Source organism: Eubalaena glacialis, chromosome 2, assembly GCF_028564815.1.
Source record: "Eubalaena glacialis isolate mEubGla1 chromosome 2, mEubGla1.1.hap2.+ XY, whole genome shotgun sequence".
Taxonomy (NCBI): domain Eukaryota; kingdom Metazoa; phylum Chordata; class Mammalia; order Artiodactyla; family Balaenidae; genus Eubalaena; species Eubalaena glacialis.
The window spans coordinates 181341272-181353712 of NC_083717.1; the positions used below are offsets into that span (position 1 = coordinate 181341272).

Consider the following 12441-nt stretch of genomic DNA (forward strand, 5'->3'; position numbering starts at 1 on the left):
GACTTCACTATCTCTACCCACCACTTTCTAAGGATTTAACGCCTCCCACAGGTGACAGCACTAAATCACTACTGTGAAGCCATGCTTGTCGAAAGGAATGAACAAACCTCACTTTGCTTCATTCATGTCTTTGATATTCATCACATTTCCTCCTTTATTGACCCAATCCGGTAATTTGCAGGTGGTCCTGCGTTGGCAGTAGTGATGGGCGGGTGGCATCCCCTTCTCTGTAGGACCAGTTAACAGAATTGGCTGCAATTCGTGTCCTCAGACCCATTTCCCTCAGCTCTGGCTCAGCCCCTGTGGAGTGATTTATCCCGGGGTCTGACTCCTGAGCAGAGCGCTGCCAGAAAGGGGCCGGCCTGGCTCCAGGCCAACCAGCTGGCTTCTGAGCTGAAGACTCTCGGTGTCTCCCCAGACCCGCTTTGTCTCCCTGGGCCTCGCTCTTTCAGCTGTCTCGCCTCAGGTAATCATCGACACTCTGCAGTTCCCCGGCTCTTTTTATCCCCTCATTTCAGATCACCTTACACACGTTCATTAAGCCTTGAAACACCCAGGAAAGAAAAACCAAAGGCTCCCCGGGATGTTTGCCCCGTGCTCCTCCTGGGGAGCAGGCCAGCAGGAGGGCAGCCCCCACTCACCCCGAGCAGGAAGGACCCTGTTCGTTAGAGCAGACAGGGTTGGGGCGAAGAGGGTTGCGCCAACGCCACACATCACAGAAAACCCCATTCACTTTACAGTCACGTGTCAGCATCACAGAACAACCTCCCACCTCGGGGTCACCCGCCACAGTTGATCCAGATGACCTTTGGAAGGTGGGTCCCAGGGAACACTCTGATTGAGAGGCAGTATGTGTATCACGCCTGTGATGAATGCCCTTCAGTCTGTACTGTAGTGGTGACGGTCACGGTCATGGGCTTTGGAATCAGAGAGGCCTTATTCCACACCACGGCCCTGCCACTTCCCACCTGAGCTGTCTTGCACACGTGGCTTGGAATCCTAAATCCCACTGTCCTCGTTGTAAAGAGGATATGATAGTATCCACCAAGCCCCCTCCTTGGTTTCCGAGGAGGACGAAATCAGATCATGCGTGCAAGATATTGGGGGTCAAAATTTAAAACATATTTATTTTTGGCACATAAAATGGTATATTTCGAAACCATCTCTCTATCTAATGCCAGTCCCTCTGAATTAATGTAGTTCTCTAGCTGTGTTGGAACCTTTAACCTTTATCTCAAATTAGCACTGAAGTCTCTCATTGACAAGAAATGGTGCGGGAATCCAAATGAAGTCTGTAGTTCAGTTGACAGCTTTTACCATATTCAGTGTCTTAGTTTTGATAAATGTATCATGGTTATTTACAATATTGACATTCCAGGAAGCTGGGTGCATGGTATACTGGAACTCTTTCTTTCTTTGCGACAAATGCTCATCTGACAACAACAGTAATGTTATTAAAATGCATCAAAATCAGTAACACTCACACATAGGTCTAATACTTCACCTATACTTTTAGTATACTATAGTAAAATATCTCCTTAGGGTTCAAAAACATGCCAAGTTTTTTTGTTACCAAAAGGAGAGGCAATTTAATGTTATCTCTAGCTGTTATCACCACCAAGAAAAATTCCTTGAGTTTCCAGTGTCTGCAAGGCACACCATACTGTACGTTAAAACTGCAAACATTACGGTCAGGAAAAAAACGCTGCCTGCGTGGAAGTCATTTTAAGGTAGCTGTTCAGATGTAAGATATTTGATAACTTTACCATTTAAGTCCCCAGTGCTTCCCTTATTTCACAGAAAATGGATGACTTGCCAGTCAACCAGCTCCACGCTTTCCCTTCCAGTAGGCAGTGACTACGAAGAACAATCTTGTCAAATAACACCGTAGATTATACTGCTTGCCACCCTGAGCACAGTTTTTGAGATGTTCATCTTAAAATGCTGAGATCCTTCCTCTGTCTCCCTTAAAGGAGACCAGAGGCTTTACATACTTTTATTTCCTTATTTCTTGTACCATGCACATTGTGAGATACTCATGGGGGTCAGAAGGAGGTTTGCCAAAGGCGGATGGTGAGTTTTGTTCATGGCTTTGACGTAGGTCCCATCAAAGAATGTGAATATCCCGTGGCCACATTACAACAGGTTCAGGAGAAGAGCCACTGCTTTAAAATGTGAAGATATATATGCCATCAGGTTGCCCAGCTCTCTAGGCTATTAAGAATCTGTGAAGGGTGACTCTCTCCTGCACGTATGTTGACAAAGCATCTCATAATTGAAAGTGCTGTTGGCACCTACTATGTGCAGGGCATTGGGCTGGGTCTGGACCCATAGAGTAGATGAAGACATGGTCCTAGTTCTCAAGTGCAAGAATGTCACTTGTCACTGTTTTTAGTTGCCCAGGATGTGACCTCCTTCCTGTGCTTGGGGGAATCCCCAACCTCGGGAGTCAAAGCCACCTCCCGCTAAAGACCGGAAAGTCCCCTGGAAGTGCCAGAGACAGACTTCCCAGCCTTTCTTGCAGTTGGGAGGGGAGGGGCATGACCTAGGCTCCCCCTGCAACTGGCGATACCAAGGAGTGGGATGGTGCAGAATTCTGCAGCCATAGGGGTGGTGGCAGCCTCCAGGGCACAGTGCAGCATCCCTGGGGTCCATAGCAGGGTCACCGCCAGACCAGGCTGCAGCAAAACTGCAGGCTTTGAACCAGCCTACATCACCTCGTTGCTGATCCCACCTCCAGCCCACCTGAGGATTTCTGTGGGCCACCTGCCATGCTGAGCATAAATGCCCTTTCTGCTTAGACCATCCAGACTCAGCCTCTGTTGACTGACACAAGGGCCCTGCCCCCAGTCTCCCTAGTGGATACCAGTTGAGCCAACCAGCCATTGTTTTTCAAGCCGCAGCATTGGGTTTGCACTGATCCCTCACTCTGTCACCAGACTCCTTATAATAACACACACTTAGGTACAGGGCCATTTGTGGTCATGGAATAAGCCAGTTGCTCCCATGGGGGATTTAACTAGTTACCTTGGCTGCTGGTGCTAAGTGAATCAACCAGAAATGTAAGCAAATTTAATCTCAGATACATTTCTGCATGGATAAAATGAGGCATGTATTGTACACATGTTTCTGGTACTGTAGACAGGGTAGTCTCTCTTTTTTTTTTAAATGACACTAAAGAATGTAAGACACTAGAGTTCTGGGCAAAAACAAAACATAAAACAAAATAAACCTTCAGAGTGACAGAGAAAACATCATTTTTGTTGTTGTTTTAAATAGAGAAGAACCAGTTTCAATATTCCGTTCATCTTCTTTATTCAGTCTCTCCGTTTGTCTTGTAGAAATCACATTGTGGTGCATACTTGTAATTCATCCACTGACTCTTCTTGATGACATTGAACTTGGCAATAAGAAACTTTCAATGTGAGATTGGACCATTTTGTCTCAAAGAGCAAAGAATTGATTCCTTAAGAGATTGAGAAAATATGAACTTCCACTGATGAAAACCAGGAATGCAAGTCTTTCACATTATTCTCCCAACAAGTTAAACGTGGAAGTGGGCTCATTTCTTAACAAAACGAGAAGGCAGAGAGATCATTAAGCTTCCCACTTACACTTACTTTGAGCAACTAAGCCCAGGAACAAATGCTTGGGTGTCAGATGAGAGCAGGGCGGATTGAAGAGATGGGAGTGGAGGTCTCAGTGAATGGCGTCGCCCCCTGCCTTTCCTGTTGAATTCCCGTGTGTTCAGTTGTCTGCAGACTTGTTACTCGAGAAGGAAGGTGATCATCCCACCACACAGCTGCAAAGAGGGGGCCACGGTGTCCACCTTCCTTCCTCCCATGCCTTCCTCACCCTGACTCCCCCCGATCCCTCTCACTAATGCACTAACGAGTCCCCCACGGCTCACTCTACCCCCTGTGCTGTGTGACACTGCTGCTTCATTTTCTGGGAACTCCTGCTTTCCTGGAGCTCTACTTGCTTCTGGTTTTCCTCCTACCTTTCTGGCCAGTCCTTCCCAGTTTCTCTCCCTGGCTCCTCCTCTGCCTGCTTCCAGATGCTGGTATTCTATCATGGGCTTTTTTCTCTTTTCTTTCCACTTGCGCTCTCTCTAGGTGATCACATCCACGTCTGTGCCTCAGAATGATCACCAATAATCCATAACCAGCACCCAGCTCCCTCCGGAATTCCAAATCTCTGTCTCCAATAAGCTCCTGGACCACTCGACCCTGGACATTTTGCTGTCACCTCAAATTCAACATCCGTATGTCCCAATCTGAATTATTTATCCTCCTGCTCTAAACCTCTTCTCTCTATATTCCCATATTCAGCATCCAGAAACCTCAACATTATCCTTAACACCCTCTTCCCGCCTGCTCTACGTTCATTCACCGAATTCTATAGATTCTGCCTCAGAAATTGTTCTTAAACTTGGCCCCTCCACTCCATCCCCACGGCCTCTGCCTCGGTTCAGCCCCTTCATCTCTTGACCACTGCTACTGCCCCCAGCGTACCCGGCACGGCTTCCCAGTTATCCTCGCACCAGATGAGATGTGCTGCTTGGGCAGCCAAGGGAGAAAAGCCCATCAGACCTCGGAATCCAAGCAGATGGGAGCTAGAAAAAGAACAAAGATTCCGCAGGGGGTCAGGACCCTGGAGGATTCTGAGGCTTGAATGGAAGAGACGGTTATGAAATCTCAGCAAGTCCTGCCTCTACCAGTGGCCAAGCCAATCCCTAGAGCCACTCTCAGGGTCCGTACATGGCTGCCTGCCTCCACCCACTTCCTACTTCCAGGGAAGCTGCCCATGGCCATATAATTAGTTATCCTAAAAGACCACTTTGGTTCCGTCACTTTCTGACCCCCGATCTTTGGTGACTCCCCATCAGCCATAGAATACACAACATAGAGTTTACATCTTCCTCTGAGCACTCCAGAACCCCTATCACTCTCTCATGGCTCTGTTCCCCTGTGTATCTTCGCTTTCTGAAATTAACCTTTCTCCTCTGAACTATTGACCGTGATTTTTCAATTGCTGAAATTTTGCCTATGCGTTTTCTCTTCCTAAAACCCTGCCATATAATTCCTCAAACTTGTTTGTTTTGATCACACATGATTATTCATTTGCTCAACCAATATTTATTGAGAGCCAACTATGGGCCAACTGGATTCCAGTGAAGAAGGCAAATCTCTGTCCTTGAGGAGTTTCTCATCCACTGGAAAGACAGACAGGCAAGGGAAAGGAAATTATGTTACAATGTGATCACTTCTGCAATGGTGCTACCAGAGGATGACCTGGGAGCATCCTTCTGGGAATCTCTCATACCTCATCATCACGGAGACAATCGGGTCACCTTATGGAGGAAATACTGTCTCTCTTTTGAACTCCAAGGGTGTGATTCTCAACTTTGTGGTACAAAGATTCATGTGGAGTGCTGTTTAATCACACAGTTTCCAAGGGTCCATTTCCAGAGATTCTGTTTCAGTAGGTCTGGGCTTGGGACTAAAAATAAGTATTTTTAATAAACCCCTCAGTGAACTTAATAGATGAGGCCACAGTTCACACTTGGAAAAACATTGCTAAGGGGTTTACTGTTTCCGCAACTCACAAAACATACCAGATACTGCCTTGTAATCTACATGCTTACATGTATGGCTTCTATAGTTTGCTAAATAATAGCTCTTGAAAAGTAGGGTCCTTTTCTTTTTTAACATCTTTTATGTTCTTCCACAGAGCAAGAACAGGGCAAAAGAAATTGCATACCTTTTGTACCTTCATAAGTCCTTAATAATTTTAGTTAAGTCCTTTATTGTGTTTGAATTTTTATAATAACTACATATTGCTTTTAAAAATTAAAATTAAAAAAAGATTGATCTGAGGACATATTGATGCTGAAGGCTGAGTTATTAGTGACAAGATGGGGTGGGCAGGGGGGTCGCTGCCATATCCCTGAGGCCCAAGCCCCTCACATGGGGGCAACAAAGCCAGGGTACCTGCTGCACATGTCACTCAAGGCAGCTAACGCTGCACTAACATGGGGTTAAGTAAATGTTTCAGAAAGATGCCACTGGGCCTTGGGGGAGGGTGTTCTTCAGAGCTACATCTGATCTCCTGCAGCACAAGTGTGGCAAACCATTCTTTCAAACAAGGTTTTCAGGGGACTTTCATGAAAATGTGGGTGGAGGCCCAAGATTCCCTGGCCCAGCTGGAGGAAGTCAGCCTTCCTTTGCCTGCGGCCTCCAGCAGGCACTGCTCCTGACCACCCCTGCCTGGAACAGCTACAGGACCGCCAGACACCCTGGGGTGGGTGTACTGAGATGCTGGTCCCAACCAGTGGGTCTGACTCCGCCCTGTCTCTGCTCCAACTGGATCCTTTCCTAGGTGTAAACATGACTGCCCGTGATGCCACACGTGCTGGGCCCCTGGTTGTGGCAGCTTCCATGGTTGTGTTTCTTGGGGTGTAGTTCCTGGACCACCCACATCAGAGTCATCCCAGGTAGTGAACCTGAGCCAGAGCAGGGCCTGGGAATCATCAGAAGAGAAACAAAAGAGGAAGATTAAGCTGGGATTAATATTCTCTTTACTGTTTTTTCCTACCATTTTCTTTCTGTTCTCAGGAGAGGCTTATTTACTATTCCCTGAGAGCCTCCACTTCCCCCAGCTTCCAGCTCTCCTCTCCCCACAGCTGAAACCATGAACCCACCTATGCAGTATTAGCCCTACTCCAATCTTGAGATTCTAGAAAGTTCAAGAATCTAGAACAAGTCCAGATCTTGGGCAGGGGAGTTTTAACAATCTACTCTTTAACGAGGCATATATTATACCTCAGAACCCAGTGAGATGTGTCTTGGGCTCTAACAGGACAAGGAAGGTTGGGAGCTATCAAGACCCAGAGCAAGACTTAAAACTGGACCCAGAACTGGACCAAGATGGAGCCAGCCCAGTCACAGGTGCTGGTATCGCACCCACTGCAGCAGGTGCCCTACTCTGCAGTAAGGACAATTTCAGGGCAGACTCACATGCTCAGGTATGTCCCAGCAAAGCAATAGGGACCCAGAGGTATGGTCAATAGTCAGAATTAGCATAGCCCACTGGTGAACAAAGGGTCCCTAGCTTTTAGGCTGAGTTTGAGGAGCTTCTCTTAGAGGACCTGTGCTACTAGGTAATTTAACAGAACAGGGAAGCAACACAAGAATCTAGTTATCAATTCAGGGTGGGGTATGGCAAAGAACGTACCATGGCTTTGGAGCAAAGCTAGCTTTGATAGTTGAACAAAAAGAAAAGGAAGAGGGACATATGCAGAAGGCTGAGGTCTGGAGACGGGCTTCAGAAATCATCTCTATGTTCCTCTTTATAGGATTCAGAGAAGTGAACAATACCCCATCACAGGGCTGAAGTAGAAGGCAAAGAGGGTAAACAAGGCAGCCCTGGACAATGTCCTGGGTCCAAAAGCCAACCACTGCCTCAAATATATAACATTTCTTTACTATAACACCAGCATCCTTCCTTATCCTCACATGCCCTGGTTCATGCTCTCTGAAAATTGGGATTGATCATCATGTGTGCCTCTTCAGAATATCTGCTAAGCAAAATGGGATTAAAAACAAAGTTAGTACTACAAACAAGAGCCCCAAATTTATTCCTTTGGGCAATGTTTCCTTTTCATAAGAATTTAGTAGAAGTGAGAACCTTTAGAAGCAGTGATTTAGTCCAACCCACTGATGTAATCTAAGGCTCTATATAATCTATTATTTTAATTTCTAGAACAAAATTCCAAGGGCAATTCTACTGATGTTGCCACAGAAAATTAAAAAATGGAAAGCTCATCACTTCTTGGTAGTTATAAGTGTAAAATCTCGTGATGTGCTTTATCCTTTTTTTTGGCAGGTGGTTTTATAGGCTAGACCATGTGGTGGGGTTTACCTTTGCTAATGGCAAAATAGGAAGATCAATTTATTTGGGTGGAAGTGTTCTAACATTGCTCTAAAAATCTTGGATGTACTTCACCAGATAATCCCGGTCTCAACTGTCCTTGGTGGCTTACCCTTACTATCGTCACACAGCTCATGGATTTAGGAAGATGTGCCTCCCTACCTTCCCACTTCCCAATTCAGCTCACCCTACTTTATATAAGCTCCTTATTCTCCCCACCCCCACCCCCTTCTCAATGGCAAGACAGGGGTCTGGTCATTCCTTCTCCTACTGTATCTTTGAGATTATGTCAACGTGGTTTTTATTTCACATTTCCTTTAAGATGTTTGTTTGTGCTAAAGAACCCATACAGAGATTTTTTTTTTTTCCTCCCAGGGGATTAGCATTTTAGTAAGAGGTGAATAATAAAAGTGGATTGTAAAAGCCTGTCAGAAATGTAGTGGTGCGTGTCTTACTTCTCATAATTGCCTTGGAATGATTAGGATTGAACTTTGTTGTTGCTGTGTTCTTATTCCAAAGTGAAAACAGGCACTTTTTCTCTGCCAGGTCTCAAGAATGGATGTCAAGGGGGAAATGACCTGTGATGCCTTATAAAAATGTAAATTCTAATTTTCTAGATAAAAAAGAAGATGTGGAGCAACTTAAGATGGGGCATTAAGGTGTGGACCACTAGGACTGCTTTGAATGGTTCTTAACCTTTTGTGGATCTCACTCACACTCCTTTGAGGATTTGAAACAATTGCATACATACACAAAGATATATAAAATACGGCAACAATTTCAAGGGAATTGTGGACTTAATGGCCCTCTCAGATGAAAAAGATCCTTTTGGGGTCATCAAAATATTCTCCCCCTTCTTTTGGTTCAATCTTAATCCAGAAGTTAGAATAAATGGATGAAACTTAGAGTCCAATTAAGTTGCAAATATACCATGATGCTAGCATTGTGCTAGGTACAAAGAACCCAGAAGAATGTAAAACCTCATCCTTGCCCCAGAGTCTCAAGACTCTGCGATGACTATACAAACTTACATGATGTACCTTTCAACAAGACCGTGTAGAGTTCAGTGCTAATTTGTGTGGTAGAGAGTCAATGGCTTAATCAAAGAAGATTTCATAGAGAAAGAAGGATTTCAGTTGCACTTGACAGGATCTGTAGGGTTTAGATAAACAAAAGGGAAATGTGAATGTTTTCCGTGGAGACAATATGGTTCAAGAGAGAGAATGTGAGCTTTGACGTCTGATACATCTGGGTTTGAATCACCACTCTGTTGATTACAGGCTCTGTAACCATGCTAAATTTATTTAATATCTCTCGATTTACATTTCTACATTTGTAAAATGGGCATTTTTGTAGAATGGATGGGAATAATAAATGACATAATTTTTTAAAACATATGGAGCAGTGCCAAGAAGGCAACAACTACATTTCTCTTGTTTGCTTCCATATCACAAGTGCATAACCCACGGGCTGGCACATAGAAGGTGTTTGGATAAATATCTGCAAGAATGTTAAATGGATGAGTGAATGAATGAATGAATGAAAAATATGTTGAGTAGTAGGCAATAGCGATGAATCCAATGTGTGGCAATATATAATTTATTTTTCAAACGTATTATAATAAATAAAATTATAGGATAGCTCTAACTAAAATGGATTCACATTGTGTCCTAGATTATCCAAGGACAAACTCTCCAGTGTCTGGGTTATTTAGGCCCTTTACAACTTCGTTGCCAGCTTCACAATTCTGGCTGATTTTAGTGAGTTTTTTTTCCTTCGTCTTTGGTTTTCAGTTTTCAGCAGTTTACTATGATGTCCCTAAGTGTGATTTCTTTGTATTTATCCAACTTGGGGTTCAATGACCTTCTTGAATCTGGAGGTTGATGGTTTGCATCAGTTTTGGCAAATATTTGGCCAATACTCTTCAAATATTTTTTCTGTCCTATTCCCTTCTTCTCCAAGTCTCTGATTAGCTACGTGTTAGACCTTTTCACTGTATCTCATATATCTTTTACCCTCTTTCCTGTTGTTGTTTTTTTTTTCTCATTCATTTGTCTGTGCTTCAGTTGAACATTTTCTATTAACTTGTCTTTCAGTCACTAAGTTTTGTTCTTTTGTATCTAATCAACCATTAAACCCATTTAATGGGCACTTAACATCAGATAGCAGGCTTTTCAACTCTAAAATTTTTATTTTATTCTTTTTAAATAGATTCCAAGTCTCTAGTAAAATTTTCTTTTATTTTCCTTAATGTAGTAATCATAGTTATTTTAAAGCTCTTATCTGCTATTTCCAATATCGGGGTTACCTATAGGCCTATTTCTATTGCTTATTTTTTCTCTTGGTTTTCAGTCTTATGGTACTTCATATGGGGCTTGTATCACTTTTTGTGACCACCTCTATTAGATAAATCCTTAAGAGATCTCCAGATATTTATAATATGTGTGTAAGGCAGAAGCTTCTTTCCCAAATCACAAAGACATCTACTTGTGAGCAAATATCTAAGGGGACAAACATCACTATCTGGTTAACAACATCTAGGTTTCTTAGGGTTCTGAGGGATTTCCTTCATTCAACAAGTATTTGAGATCCTATTATGTGCCAGCACTATTCTTGTGCTAAGGCTATTTTGGTGGTCTAGATAAGGTCTCTGTACTTTTGAAATTTGCATTTTATGGGGGAAAGACAGCAAAAAATAAACAAATAAACAGCAAGAAAACTCTCAGAAAGTCATGAGTATTCTGCTGATAATTAAAATAGAGTGACCTGATAAATAGTAACTTAGGGAGATACTTTACGTTGGATGGTTAGGGAAGGATTTTTTGGGAAGAAGATGACTCTCAAGGTGATAACTGAATGACAAGAAGGAATCAGCCATGCGAGTATGAAAAAGCATTTGAGGCAGAAGGGAGAACTAGCACAAGGTCTTTAAGAGAGGAATGAGGTTGACACATGTGATGGTTAAATTTATGTGTCAACTTAACTGGGTCATGGTATATTTAGTTGCTCAGATACTTGTTTCAACATGATTTCTGGGTGTGTCTGTGAAGGTGCTTCCAGGTGAGGTTAGCATTTGAATCCATAGGCTGAGTAAACAAGATTGTCCTCCCCAATGTGGGTGGGCATCACCCAATCCATTGAGGGCCTAAATAGAACAAAAAGGTGGAGGAAGGGAGAATTCACTCTCTCTGCTTGACTGCTTGAGCTGGACCATTGGTCTTCTCTCACCCTAGGACTGGGATTTATCATCAGCACCCCAGGCTCTTAGGCCTTCAGACTTGGACTCATATCATCAGCTCTCCTGGTGCTCAGGTCTTCAGATTCAGACTACAACCCACACCACTAGGTCTCCTGAGTTTCCAGTTTGCAGATGGTAGATGTTGGGACTTCTCAGCCTCCATAGTCATGTGAGCCAGTTCCTTATAATAAATCTCTTTATGTATGTAAATATAAAGATGCTATTGATTCTCTCTGGAGAATGCTGACTTATGTTCAAGGAAAAGAAAGGTCAGAGTGACCCGAGTATAAATGGGGGAAGTTGAAAGTGAAAGAAATGAGCCAGTGGACAGAGACTGTCCAGATCCTTTAGAGCTTTATAAGTCAGAGTAAGGAGTTCAGATTTATCCCAAACGTGGTAAGAAGCTACTGAAACGCTTTAAGCAGGAGAGGAACAGGGTCTGATTTATATTTTTCAAAGCTCACTTTAGCTTTTGTGTGGAAAGAAGCAGTTTGCAGAGAGGCAAGATTGAAATGGAGAAACAAGTTGGGCTTTGATTGCAGTGGTCCAGGAGAGGGATGGTGAGGACTTGGATGAGGATAATGAGAGTGGAGATGAACAGGAATGGAAAGACTCAGGATTGCTTTCGAAAGTAGAGTCCACAGAGCTTGCCAACAGCTCGATATGAGTGAGAAAGGAGAGATAATTAGAGAAAAATCCTAGATTTCTGGCATAAGCAACGAGGTGGACAGTAAAGCCATCCCACTGATTTGGGAAAACTAAGGGAAAGCTCATTTGGAGGTCAATGGGGTGGATTGGGAATTCTGCTTTGGCCACGTTAAATTAGAGATGCCCACTCACCATCCAAATGGACATGGCAAACTAGTACTTTGGTACACGCCTCTCGCTTTCCAGAGAGAAGTTCAGCACAGATAAAGAGTGGGAAATCATTCACACGTAGATGCCATTTGAATCAGCCTTGGGACTAGATAAGACGTCTATATTTCTTGGCCAAGTATATAGAAACATGACATCTCAGACTGGAAGAGACATTAAAGATCCTCTAGTCCAATCCTATTCTTTTATAAACAGGAAAAATGAGGCCCTGTGAGGTGAAGTGCTTTTTTCATAGTCATGCTGTCCATCAGAATCTAGGATTTCCTTACTTGGTTCAGTGCAGTTTTATTTACCTTCTGCTTCTAAAATAGTGCAACTTAACTCCAAAGTTATAGCAAATATTTGTTGAATGAGATAATTACACTCTGTGCAATATTGGATTTTAAATGATAAAA

At 43.4% G+C, this 12441-nt stretch overlaps 1 pseudogene; it reads left to right on the top strand.

Annotated features, from left to right (window-relative positions):
• Nucleotides 1–6929: 6929 nt before the first annotated feature.
• LOC133084734 (10 kDa heat shock protein, mitochondrial-like) overlaps nucleotides 6930–12441 on the top strand; it is a 41722-nt pseudogene continuing 36210 nt past the window's right edge.